Source organism: Petaurus breviceps, unplaced genomic scaffold (assembly GCF_028583685.1).
Source record: "Petaurus breviceps papuanus isolate PSGF00001 unplaced genomic scaffold, PetGlider_PUasm1.0 90842, whole genome shotgun sequence".
Lineage (NCBI taxonomy): Eukaryota > Metazoa > Chordata > Mammalia > Diprotodontia > Petauridae > Petaurus > Petaurus breviceps.
The window spans coordinates 17,718,664-17,731,637 of NW_027187358.1; the positions used below are offsets into that span (position 1 = coordinate 17,718,664).

The 12,974-nt window shown below is 35.7% G+C and overlaps 1 pseudogene; it reads right to left on the reverse strand.

The window, feature by feature from the left end:
- Positions 1-2,384: 2,384 nt before the first annotated feature.
- The window catches only part of LOC138148866 (zinc finger protein 410 pseudogene), a 15,394-nt pseudogene continuing 4,804 nt past the window's right edge, over positions 2,385-12,974 (reverse strand).

The following is a 12,974-nucleotide window of genomic DNA, read 5'->3' on the forward strand; positions in this document are numbered from 1 at the left end:
CAAATGAAAATTTCCAGGAATATTATAGCCAAATTCCAGAATTCTCAGGTCAAGGAGAAAATATTACAAGCAGCTAGAAAGAAACAATTTAAATATCATGGAGCCACAGTCAGGGAAACACAAGATATAGCAGCTTCTACATTAAAGTGAAATGTTTAGAATACAATGCCAAAGATACCAAAGTTGATCAGTTCCACGAAGACCTAGTACATCTAGATATAGAACCTAAAAATAAATGCCACAGTCCTCAAAAGTGATTGGAATGCTATAGTACAAAATCAAAAGATAATTGGAATAACAGCCAAGCTTCTCCTCGGAGTACAAAATAAAGAAAGACAGAGAATAATATAATTTTGTCAAGAACACTCTGTGGTCATAGGAAACAATTTTTTCAACAATTAAGGGGGTAACTCTACACAGGGACATCACCAGAAGGTCAGAATAGAAATCAACCTGGTAATATACTTTGCAACCAGAGGTGAAGAAGCTCTGTAAACCCAGTGAAGTCAAGATCTGGAGCTGTCTGAGATCATGAGCTCCTTATTGCAAAATTAAGACAAATAAAAAAAAAAACATCTGTCCATATAGGTATGAACAAAATAACATCCTTTATGAGTATGAAGTGGAGGTGATGAATAGATTTAAGGGATTAGATCTTATAAATGGATTGTCTGAAGAACTATGGGAAGAGTTTTGCAACAACAACAATAAAAACATTCAAAAGAAAATGAAGAGTGACAAAGCAAAATGACTGTCTGATGGGCTTTAAATATAGCTGAGGAAGGAAGGACAGTGCGAGGTAAAGGAAAAACAGAAAGATAAACCCAGTAAATGCAGAATTCCAGAGAATAATGAGAGAGAAGGTTTTCTTTTTTTTTTTTTTAAGCAATCGGGGTTGAGTAACTTGCTCAAGGTTACAGGGCCAGGTGTTTCTGGGTAGGTGCTGAGTGTCTGAGCCCGGGATTCGATCTCCAGGTCTTCTCAACACTGGAGCCAGTGCTCTTACTCACTGTGCTACCTGGCCGCCCCAAGAGAGAAGGTTTTCTTAAAAGAGCAATACAAAGAAATAGAAGAAAATAATATAATTGGAAAGACAAGAGATGTCATCAAGAAAATTAGAGATATCAAGGGAGCATTTTATACCACAATTGGCATAATAAAGACAAAAATAGCAGTGGCTTAACAGAATTAGAAACAATTAAGAAGAGGTGGGAAGAAAACACAAAAGAATTATACAAAAAGATCTTAACATAACATTTAACCATGAAGGTGTGGCTACTCACCTAGAGCATGACATCCTGGAGAAAGAAATCAAGTGCTCCCTAGGAAGCATCGCAACAATAAGGCTAGTAGATATGATAGAATTTCATCTAAACTATTCACAATCCTAAAACCTAATGCTGTTCAAGTGTTGCACTCAATATGCCAACAAATTTGGAAAACTCAACAGTGGCTACTGGATTGGAAAAGATAAGTTCATGACCCAATCCTAAAGAAGGACAATGTCAAAGAATGTTCAAAGTACTGAAAAATTGTCATTATGTCACATGCCAGCAAAGTTATGCTTAAAATTATGCAAGCTAGCTTTCAGCAATATGTGAACAAAAATTACCATAAAAGCAGACTGGTTTTTGAAAAGGTAGAGGAACTAGAGACCAAATTTTCAGCATTTGCTGGATTATGGAGAAAGCAAGGAACTTCCAGTGGAAAAAAATCCACTTCTGGTTCACTGGCTACAATAAATTCTTTGATTGTATGGATCACACAAAATGTGGCAAGTCCTCAAAGAGATGAATGTATAAAATCATCTCATTTGTCTCCTAAGGAACCACTATGTGATCCAAGAAACAATAGCTAGAATCAAACATGGAACAACTGGTTGATTTATGATTTGAAAAGAGAACAACAAGGCTGTATATTAATTTATATGCAGAGTACATTTTGTGAAATGCCAAACTGGATGAATCAAAATCTAAAATTAAGTTGTTGGGAGAAAGATCAACAATCTCAGATATGCAAATGATATCACTCTAATAGCAGAAAGTGAAGAGGAATCAAGAAGCCTTTTGATAAGGGTGCAAGAGGAGAGTGCAAAAGCTGACATGAGCCTTAATATAAAAAAAATAAGATCTGGGCAACTGGTTCCATCACTTCTTAGCATCTATAATAGAGAGAAAATAAATAGAATCAGCATGAGATTTTGTATTCTTAAACTTGAAGATCACTGCAGATGGCAAATGCAACAGTGAAATTATATGCTGGCTCCTTGGAAGGAAAGCTATGGCAAATCTAGACAGCATACTAAAAAGCAGAGACAGCACCTTGCTGAAAAAGGTCAATATAATCAAATTTGTTGTTTTACCAACAACAATGTATGACTATGAGAGTTGGACTCTAATGAAAGTTGAGTGCCACAGAATTAATGTTTATGAATTGTGGTGCTGGAGAGACCTATGGAAAGCATGGAAATCAAATCAGGCAATACTTAAAGAAATTAATTTAGCTTATTCACTGGAAGGTCAAATGTTAGAGCTGAAGCTTGATTATTTAGTCACACAATGAGAAAATAGGATTTATTGGAAAGGTCCTTGATTTAAGGAAAGACTGAAGTCAAGAGGTAAAGGCAGAGGACAAGATGAATAGGGATTGTCATTTCCTGTTTCTCCCATCCTTAAGTGATGTTTCCTTATGAACAGATGTTTTCTCCCACTCTGAAAGATTTTGGCTGTAAGCTTGGCATTGATGTGACACCATTCCTGAGTGAATCAAGAGGTTCGAGTACTCAGCAAAGGAATGTCTATAGCCGTTAGCCTCACAGAGAAATGGCTTCTTACCTGTGTAGATTCAGAGGTGGTTCTTTACCTTTCCAGTACTGAATTGCTAGTTCAGCAATTCACATTATAGCTCAGGACAAACAAAGGACTTCTCCTCATTATGAGTTTCCATGTAAACTTTCAGTCTCTGAAGCACATAAAACCTTTTTCCACAGCCTTCAACTAGACAAATAAAAGAAAGCTTATTCTTATGGATTTTTAGGTAGTATCTGAAATATGCTGGTCACACAAATGTCTATCTTAGCCCTCAACTGTGCAATGAAGAATCTTCTCTTGAAGAAGGTGAGGGAAGGCCCAGAGTCTGTAGGCAGCCCATCAGTTCGACCAAGTTTGAAAATTTTCTCAATGCTACTGGCATTGACAATCTCTTTCAGTTGTGCCTGAGTAGTAGCAATCAGACTGTCATGGGCCAATTCCTGAAACTATATAAACCAGAGTATACCGTTGTCAGCACTGTTACTGGAGAGAAAGTCATTCCCAGAATCCTTGGCCTCATCTTGAGCAAAATAAAAGCTTAGCTGAGGAAAAGAAAGGTCTGCTTTTGTTAGGCTAAGAAGGATAAATGAAGTTGGTTGGTTATTGTCCTTTGTTCTTGAAGAAGACCAAAATTACTTCACTATGTTAGAGTTGTTACAGTGTGTGTGACTGGCTGATCAGACTAACACAACTCAAAATTTTCTACCACAGGTCAGGCACAAATAGTCCATGTGAACATTGGTGGTGTACTCTCTTAATTTGTACATCTTCTGTTTCTTTTGAGCTACTTCAATTCTGCTTTGATGAAATGAAGTACTGTCACTTGGTTGATGGTCTGGCAACAAGTGAGGAGACTCCAGAGTTGACAAAAGCTCAGGGGACTCTTGTACAGTGTGTGCCTTTTTTCCTCTCTGTCAGGGCCCAGATTCACTTGAAAGCTTCCCAACACAGCAGAGGAAGGGACCTCCTCATAGGAGTTGGTAGAATTTGAAGTATCATCTGGCAACATGAGCCAGCTGTATCCTGAGTTCTCAATAGCAGGCAGCAGGTACAGGCAAGTGATGTCTTTAGGTTCAGATTCTACCTGACCCTATCCCAATGGTATGGATGCATTCTGAACAATCAGAAGCAGCAGCTCTAGTGTGGAATCTAACTCATCTGATAATATCAACTCAGCTTCCACATCCTGTAACTTTTAAGGGGAGTTGCAAAGCTTAACTCAGAGTCAATAACAATATCCAGTTATTCCCATATTTTCCTACAGAGTACAATTATCTTCTTGTAGTTAAGTTGCTCTGGGAAGTCAATCAAATAACCTTTTCATTTTGGGTAGCTGGCTGTCCCTTATCCCTGATACTGTCTAGAAGTGGGGCTTTGGGCTCCCACTGACCACATATTTTAACCAAATGAGTTTGACTGAGAGATTATGTACAGCCATTGATCCATATGTCAATTTCCTCATTTTTACAAAATTGTCATAACAATAATCTGTATACATATTGAGGGAATGCTTTCTGAAAGTGTTAAATGAGAAAAGGTAAATACTTTCCAATAATATTTTATAGTAGAGGATTCTAAAATCACAAAACTAATTGAAATTGGAGCAATTGCATAATATGATTTGGGGTTTTTTTGTTGATTATGAAAAATAGCTGAGTGGACCAAAAGAACATTACAAGTTAGAAGATGGAGGGTGATATCCAGAGAGAAGGCCAATTTGGTTCAGTCACAGACTCTGAGAGGGGTAGTAATGTCCAATGAAGCTCAAAAGCTAAAATGGAACAAGTTTATAAATGTGCTAAATAATAAGTGAACAAACAAAACAGAGGAGCTTGGGTCTAGAGGCATTAGGAAGTCACTGAAGTTTATTAAGTAGAGAAGGCACATAGATAGTTCTACACTTAAGGAAAAAAATACTTAGCAGATCGGTATAGGAATGAATGGAATGGATAGAGATTTCTGGCAAGGAGACCAATAAGGAGGCTGCTATAATAATGTAGTCAAAGGGTGATGAGGACCTGAAGTGCTGTAGCTGTGTGAGGAGAGAGAGCGGGCAAAATGAAATACACACATACACACATACATACAAACATACATACATACATGAAGTAGAAATAAAAATATTTGGTTTTTAAAATTTACATCATTAGATAACTCCCAATTACACTTGACATTTTCAACAATCTTTTAAATATATTTTTATATTTTTAAGTTCCCAAATTTTCCTGTTCTTCCTGTACCTCACACCTCCTTGAGAAGGCAAGTAATTTAATTTTGATTATACATGTGAGGTCATGCAAAATATTTCCATATTAGCCATACTGCAAAAGATAACATAATAAAACAATAAAATAAAGATGTTTAAAAGAAGTATGTTCCAATCCACATTCAGAATCATCAGGTTTCCCCCACCCCCACCCCCCCGCGGAGATGGATAGCACTTTTCATCATGGAGTTTTAGAATTGTCTTGGATAATTTTCTTCATCAGAGTAACTAAGTCTTTCACAGTTGATCATCCTCACCATATTGCTGGTATTGTGTACACTATTCTCCTGGTTCTGCTCACTTGACTCAATATCAGTTCATATAAAACTTTTCAGGTTTTATTTTTCTGAAACCATCCTGCTTTTTCATTTCTTATACCACAATAGTATCCCATCACAATCATATAACAAAACTTGTTCAGCCACTCCTGAATCGATGGGCATCCCCTCAATTTCCAACCATTTGCCAACACAAAATCAGCTGATATAAATATTTTAGTAATATAGGTCCTTTTTTTTAAGCAATTGGGGTTAAGTAACTTGCTCAAGGTTACACGGCCAGTTATTTCTGGGTGTGGTGCTAAGTATCTGAGCCCGGATTCGATCCCCCAGGTCATCCCGACACTGCGACCAGTGCTCTTACTCGCTGAGCCACCTGGCCACCCCCATATAGGTCCTTTTTCATTGTTTTTTTTATCTCTTTGGGATATAAACCTAGCAGTGGTATTGCTTGGTCAAAGATCATGCACAGTTATATAGCCCTTTGGGAATAGTTACAAATTGGTCTCCAGAATGGTTCACAACTCCACCAGTACATTAGTGTACCAGTTTTCCCATGTTGCCTACAGCATTTGTCATTCTACTTTTCTATCATGTTATCTAATTTGACATTTCTCTAACCATAAGTGGTTTAGATCATTTTTATGTGACTATTGAAAGCTTTGATTTCTTCTTCTGAAAACTGCCTATTCACAACTGTTGACCATTTATCAACTAGTGAATGGCTTTTATTTTTTTAAACAAATTTGGCATTTATATCTATAGATAGATAGATAGATATCTTTATTTAGCTATCAATATATAGCTATAGCTATATAGATGAAACAAGGCCTTTATTTGGGGAAAAAAAAAACTTGCTGCAATTTTTTTCTACTGTCCTGTATTCCTTCTAGTTTAGTTTGCATTAGTTTTGTTTATGCAAAAGCTCTTTCTTTTTTATTTTTAAATTCCCTAAGTGATAGGCACCCACCTTGTTTTCAGTTCTTTCTTACAACAAAAAGACAAAGTTATTGATTTTCTCTATAAGGTAGGTCATAAGTAAACTGAAATAATGGGAAATATATGTGACTAATGAATTCACACAGAAAATGAAGACTGATTTGCTTTCGTCAAAACAAAACATTCAGGGTATTTTTATCTTCTCCACAATAAAAACAAACAAACAAAACAATATGCTCCCAGTTAAATCTTCCACCATATATAATGCTTGAAAATTGTTAAATCAACATTAAAATGTAATTCTTAATTATATTACATGTAGTTTTATATTCCAGTAGCTTTTTGTATGTCAAAAGCAAAGATCTCTGTATACTAATGTAGTACAAATATGACAATGTTTTTGTTGTTGTGAGGTATATAATTGTTTACATTTGATACATATATATGTTATATATGTATATTTATATATATATATATGTATATCCATTGTCTATCTGGACTAAGTGCACATTTATACGAATTCTGTCTTTCTTTGAATGTCATTCAAGTTAGAAAGAAGAGAGATTAGATTTTTTTGTGCTTGACATAAAATAACAGAATTAGGAGTGTAATAGTAATGAAATTTGAAGATCCCTTTGTATTGCCAAGCTAGCAGGTATTTAGCACTTAGTTTCAATTCAATCCTCTGTAAAGAAACAATGTATGAACCCATATTGGTGACATAACAGGAAGGGGATGAACAGGGAAGAGCTAATACTGTATATAAGGAAAAGGTCCAGCTGTGAGAGTGAGAATTTCTTGGGGTAAGCATCGTTGAAGCAGAGAAGCTACAGAGAGAGAGAGATAGATAGATAGATAGATAGAGAGAGAGAGAGAGAGAGAGAGAGAGAGAGAGAGAGAGAGAGAGAGAGAGAGAAAGAGAGAGAGAGAGAGAATTTCTCTCAGCAACCATTTGGTTAGCTGGGCTGCTACTGCTGGACTGAAGACTGAACTGAGAATTGAGAAGAAATGAAAAGAGAAATGAGAATTGAGAACTAAGACAGAATTTCTTGGAGCAAGCCACATGGAGGCTGGATAAAATGGTTTTGATCTTGACAGCAGAGCTGGATAAAGTGGTTTTGATTTTAGGAATGGAGCTGGAGAAAGTAAATTTGATTTTGAGAACTTGTGGTGGCAAGCTTCTTCTGAGAGCCAACCAAACTCCTTCTGTGAGCTTCCAAGAAACAGCTGGAGCTAGCGTAGACTTCCAAGGGCTAGCCAGAGATGGTGAAAACTTCTGAGGGCTACCCAGAGCTGCTGAAGACTTCAGAGGGCCAGCCAAGCTGCTGAGGACTTCTGAGGGTCAGCCAGAGCTGCCAGAGGAATCATGACAGTGCCAGTACTTTATAGGAATGTTGTTGTGGCTTTGTTAATGTGTATGTATGTTATTGTGACTTTGTTAAGCCTTGTCTTCCCAGGAACTGAGATTGTGAGAGATTTGACTGTGAGGACTGGACACTGTGAGCTTCAATATGGAGCAGGAACTGCATGGAAAGCTGGACAATGAACTGGGAGCTGTCTACCTTTGAACCAGGTGACAGTTTGGTTGATTCAGGTAGGAGCTGGGACCATGGAAGAGGAACCATGGAAACTGAGAGCCTTCCTCAAGTCAAGATAGAAAGACCTCTGTGTGGTACTGAGTAGCTACTGATGAAATTCTAACTTACTTTTGCCCCATGGGTGGAGGACTTTGACCTTTTATACTTTGTTATTGAATTGAGGACTTACTAAATGATTGAGTTACAGAATGAATGTGCTTTGTTCAAAACTATGTAACCACTTTGGGTGAAAACTATGTGGCTATTTTAGTGATGAGTTGTAACAATTTAAAGTCTGTATCTTGACTTTCTTTGAATGTTTTGTCTTAGTTTGTTCCTGAATAAATAGAGGGTTTACTATATTGTGTAAATAGAATCTTGAAAACTATTCACAGCAGTAGTCCTCTGGAAATCTGCTCGCGCTTGGCTCTACAAGGAGCAAATAGAATTAGACAAAATTAAGATAGGCTGTCTTGGGGATCATCTCCTTTTCACTGGACATCATAAGGTAAAATCTAAGCAACTAGGATTTTTTAAAATGGTGACAATATCATTATTATTCAGATAATGTTTGGGCAACAATTTTGTTTTATTTTAAAATGTGAAATCTATTATTATCTCGTAACAATACCAAGTATGGCAAGATTTTGCCCTTAGGCTATAGTTTCCTGAACCCTGGACTGGATGGCTCTAATTTCCAGTCTAACTTTGAAGGAATGTTATTCTGTTTATTCTTTTGGTCAACATATTAAAATTGTTCTTAATACATTTAACTGTATTAATCATCTAGAACACATCTTTTTATGTTTTGTACTACAAAACAACAATACACTCATATATATTTTTTTATTTTATAAAATATCTTAGTAACGTACCTAAAAATTCCATTTATCTATCATCCTAGGAAACTCATAAAAATGAGGAACATTTCCATGTCTGACATTAAAGTGCCTTGTACCTGTTCATGATCAAGTAGTTCTATATTTTTTAATCACCATTTCTGTCTGTGGATGTTCAATTATTCTTGTAATTTTTATAGGCATTGAAGTTTGGGAATTGGCCTGTGGCTTGTATATTCCGTTCTCTTACATTTAAAAAAAGACATCAGCATAAAATTGGTCTTAATCTAGATAAATTTGCATGTGTTTATCCAATCTTCTTGTCATACAATATCAATATTCTAGTTTGTCTTTTATATGGAAATTAAAATTATTCAACAGCATTTAATGATTGAGTCTGTTCTTTAATTGACGCTCTTCTGAATTATTGTTACATTTTGTAGGATGGATTAAGTCACATTTCTCCTTTCCTGAGTTAAGTTCAGGAATTCAGTTTTTACTCCAATTTAGTTTAAAGCTATAATTAAAAGAGAACACTCTTATCACTCGTATTATTAGTCCCTGGACCATCTGCTTGTTTTCTATAAATTCAATCATCTTATCCTGCTGACATCTGCCAAAAGATATGTCATCTGACCTTGCCTGTCTTTATGCAGTTATCAGAGATTTGATCTCCTTAAAGTGGAAAGCCTAGCGGTACTGATACCCTAGAAAAGATTACAAGAGATAGATGCATTTTATAAAACAATTAACATTCCTTAAAAAGTGGCATAATTTGCCACACATGAATGCCAACCCACTTTTCTTAATATAACTGATTGCAATGTTCTATGAGACACCCCTATTTCCTACATTTCATTAAAGAGTGTTCCCCTGTCTCATGGAGGTTCTTGGTCTTACATGGTTAGCCAGTCTGAGCCACTTTGTTAACATTTATTTGCATCTCCATTAATAAACTGATTTGGCTCAGAGTATGTGCCTCAGCTTGCCTTTTAAAATATTTTATGATAATGAAGTTAATCAATTAATCAACCTAAATAAATATCCACATAGTCCAGTCCTTCTACCTTTTTCATGTGAGAATAATATTATAAAATCAATTGATCAATCATTCAAAGGTATTAACATAATGCATGACATGTCAAACTTTAAGAGTCTTCCATAAAATATCAAGCTAGGTTTATACTTAGCATTCATTCAAGTGTGTGGCAGTATAGAGGAAAGAACATTTTTTAGTCAAGTCCCTGAAATACTTGGGGAGGGGGAAGAGGAATAGAGATACATTGTCCTCTCTACAGCAGAAAGCAACTTTGTGAACTGTGGATATTTATTTGTATGAGACTTCTCATCAATCTCCTAGCAGCATCCCAGGAATAGCCATTCTTGGCAACAATGCCTATATTAGTTGCTAAAGACCAATCACCCATCCTGAGAAGAGGTAGCTTTAGGGCTCTACAAGGAGCTCAGAATAAAGTTGTGCCATTCCTAAGTGGAATATGTTGAGGACTTTGGCAAAGAGGTTTGTAGAAGCTGGGTAACTACCTTTGTTACATATACTTTAAGCATGAATACACCATTCCTTCACTTTATGTATTTGTGACATTTTTAAAGGAACTGTTTTATTCCAAATTACCTTACTATAGCACCTTAGTAAATATGTCTTTCTAAAAATTAATTAAATGTGGCTGATCAATAGATATCAACTGATGATTGGGGATATGGAGAAGAACACATCCCAGATAATTAATGTCCCCTAGACATAATATGTCCACTGAGAGACATATTAACTTCTTCCTGGGATCTCTACCTGCCAGGACCAGTGGAAGTCAGGAAAGTACTGCTGGAGCATATGAAAGTTTATTATGAAAAACAAAACAAAATAAAATTTATTCAAATGGAACAAAATTCTACTTAACATCGCTCTTCAAAGAAAGTGTCTATCACATATATTAGAAGTCACTATGAAAGTGAACATTAATTTGGACCCAAGTTTAAAGAGGAGGAGAATTATTAGAATTGCTTTAGGAAATTTCAAACCTCCTTCAATGGCTGCAAAGATTCCCAGAAACAAAACTTTAACTTTTTAACACTAGCATTCTTACAGTGTCACTGCATGAATTGAAAATGAATTGCTCACAGAAGGCAATGTTGTGAATACTTTAAATATATAACAAATGAGTAAGATGGAATGAGAATAAAAATAAAATATATCATTGTTGAAATGTATAATAGTAAAAGAATATGATCTAATGAGGTTATGGACTAAGTGATAGAAAACATTAGTATTTCACTTGTATTTTTGTGATATCTAGAGAAAAGGAAGAAGGCTGTGGAACATTGGGTGGCCCCTTAGTGAAAAACATTCCCCTAATATTGTGACATTTTCTTCTACTAGATTTTGTAATTATTTACAAAAGTTGTATATGATAATCTTTTGGCAATTTGATTGTTGTAGCATTAAATCAACAGGGAAAATGGTTTGTCTTATTTTGATTATATTGGTGTGGCCCTGAAATTAAATATCTAAAAAATCTGGATTCATTTTTAAAATTAATTCATTTGAAAGATATATGATGTCATATATATCTTAGCAAGTCAATTCCAACATTTTCAATGCATTTTGTTTTTATTTTTTAATATTACTTGTCCTTGTATTTTTCTTTCTAGTTTTCTATTAATATACATTAATTATAATAATAATCCATTATTGATGATTATTTTTCATTTCCTAAGTAAACCAGCATGCAAAAATAAAGGTAATCTTATCTACATTAAGGTAAAGTTTATTACATTAATTTGTTTTTCTTGGATTCCATATAGTCATCAATAATAAAAATTAAAAAATTAAAAAAAAATTCCTGTTCTTATCTGCTAAGGGAATTTTTCAATATCTCTCCATTACATATAGTCACTGCCCTCCATTTCAGATAAAGTTTTCGGTCATGCTAAAGAACACTTATTTCATATATTTTGTTTGAGAGTTTACATTAATTATAAATGAGTGCTGCATTTTTAACAGGCTTGTTCTACATCTATTGCTATAATCATATGATTTTATTTGTTTTATAGTTAATGTGATTTATTATTCAATTTATTTCCTAATGTGGAACTATTCTTGCATTTCTGATGCAAATTCAATTGAGTTCATTGTATATTTTGGATATATTGCTATAATCTCTTTGCCATTATTTTATTTCCTTTGCATCTCAGAGTTCATTAGTAATATCATACTGTTTTCTTATTTCTGCTTTATCATTCTGTGTTATGATAAATATATATTTTTCCTCATTGAAACTGCTTTATAGGGAGTTCTGGGAGCCAAGATGGTGGAGTAAGCAGTAAATCCCTACAGCTCTCCCATATATCTCCAAACAAATATAAAATAATACCCCAGAATAAATCCTGGAACAGTGGAGCCAGTGGAAAGACAGTGTGGTCTTTTGGCCTATGAGACTTAGAGGATCATCAAAAAAAGGTCCATATCACTTGGGTAAAATGGGAGCATGGTCCAGGAAAGGAAATGTCCAGGAAGCCAGCAGCAAGCCCTACCTCAGCAAATCAGTGGGAAATCCTGAGCCCCAGGGACAAATGCCAACACCAGGACCCCCAACAAGCCTTAGCATAGCCAGGGGAACTGGAAGACTCCAGTTCTGAGAACTATCACATGCTATAGTGTAGTCCCCCGTGCCTCCAGTGGATATGAAGCAATACCCAATCTGGCCACACACAGCACAGGTCATACAGCACCACTAAAACATCAATTCAATATCACGTAAGCTGCCAGACCCCAAAAGCTTCCAGCAACCAGCCTATAGGCCCAAGAGCACATAGTCAGTGAATAGGTCCCTGACCCCCAAAACAAGGAGGTTGGGACAGTGTCCCATGTGCTCCAGAAGGAAAGCACAACTTTAAAAGTCACAAAAAAGGTCCCAAAATGAGCAGGAAACAAAAACGAACATTCACCACAGACAGGGAAGATCAAAACACAAATTCAGAAGAGGACAACCTACCCCTGAAACATTGAAGAGGAATATGAATTAGTCTCAAGCCCAAAAAGCTTTCTTGGAAGAGCTCAAGAAGATTTTAAAAGTCAAATAAGAGAGAGAGAAAAAAAATGGGAAAGGAAATGAGAGATATGCAAGACAGAGTCAACAGGTTAGAAAAGGAAGGACAAAAATGGACTGAAACCCACATGTATAATCCCCCAACACACACACACACACACACACACACACACACACACACACACACACACATATATATAT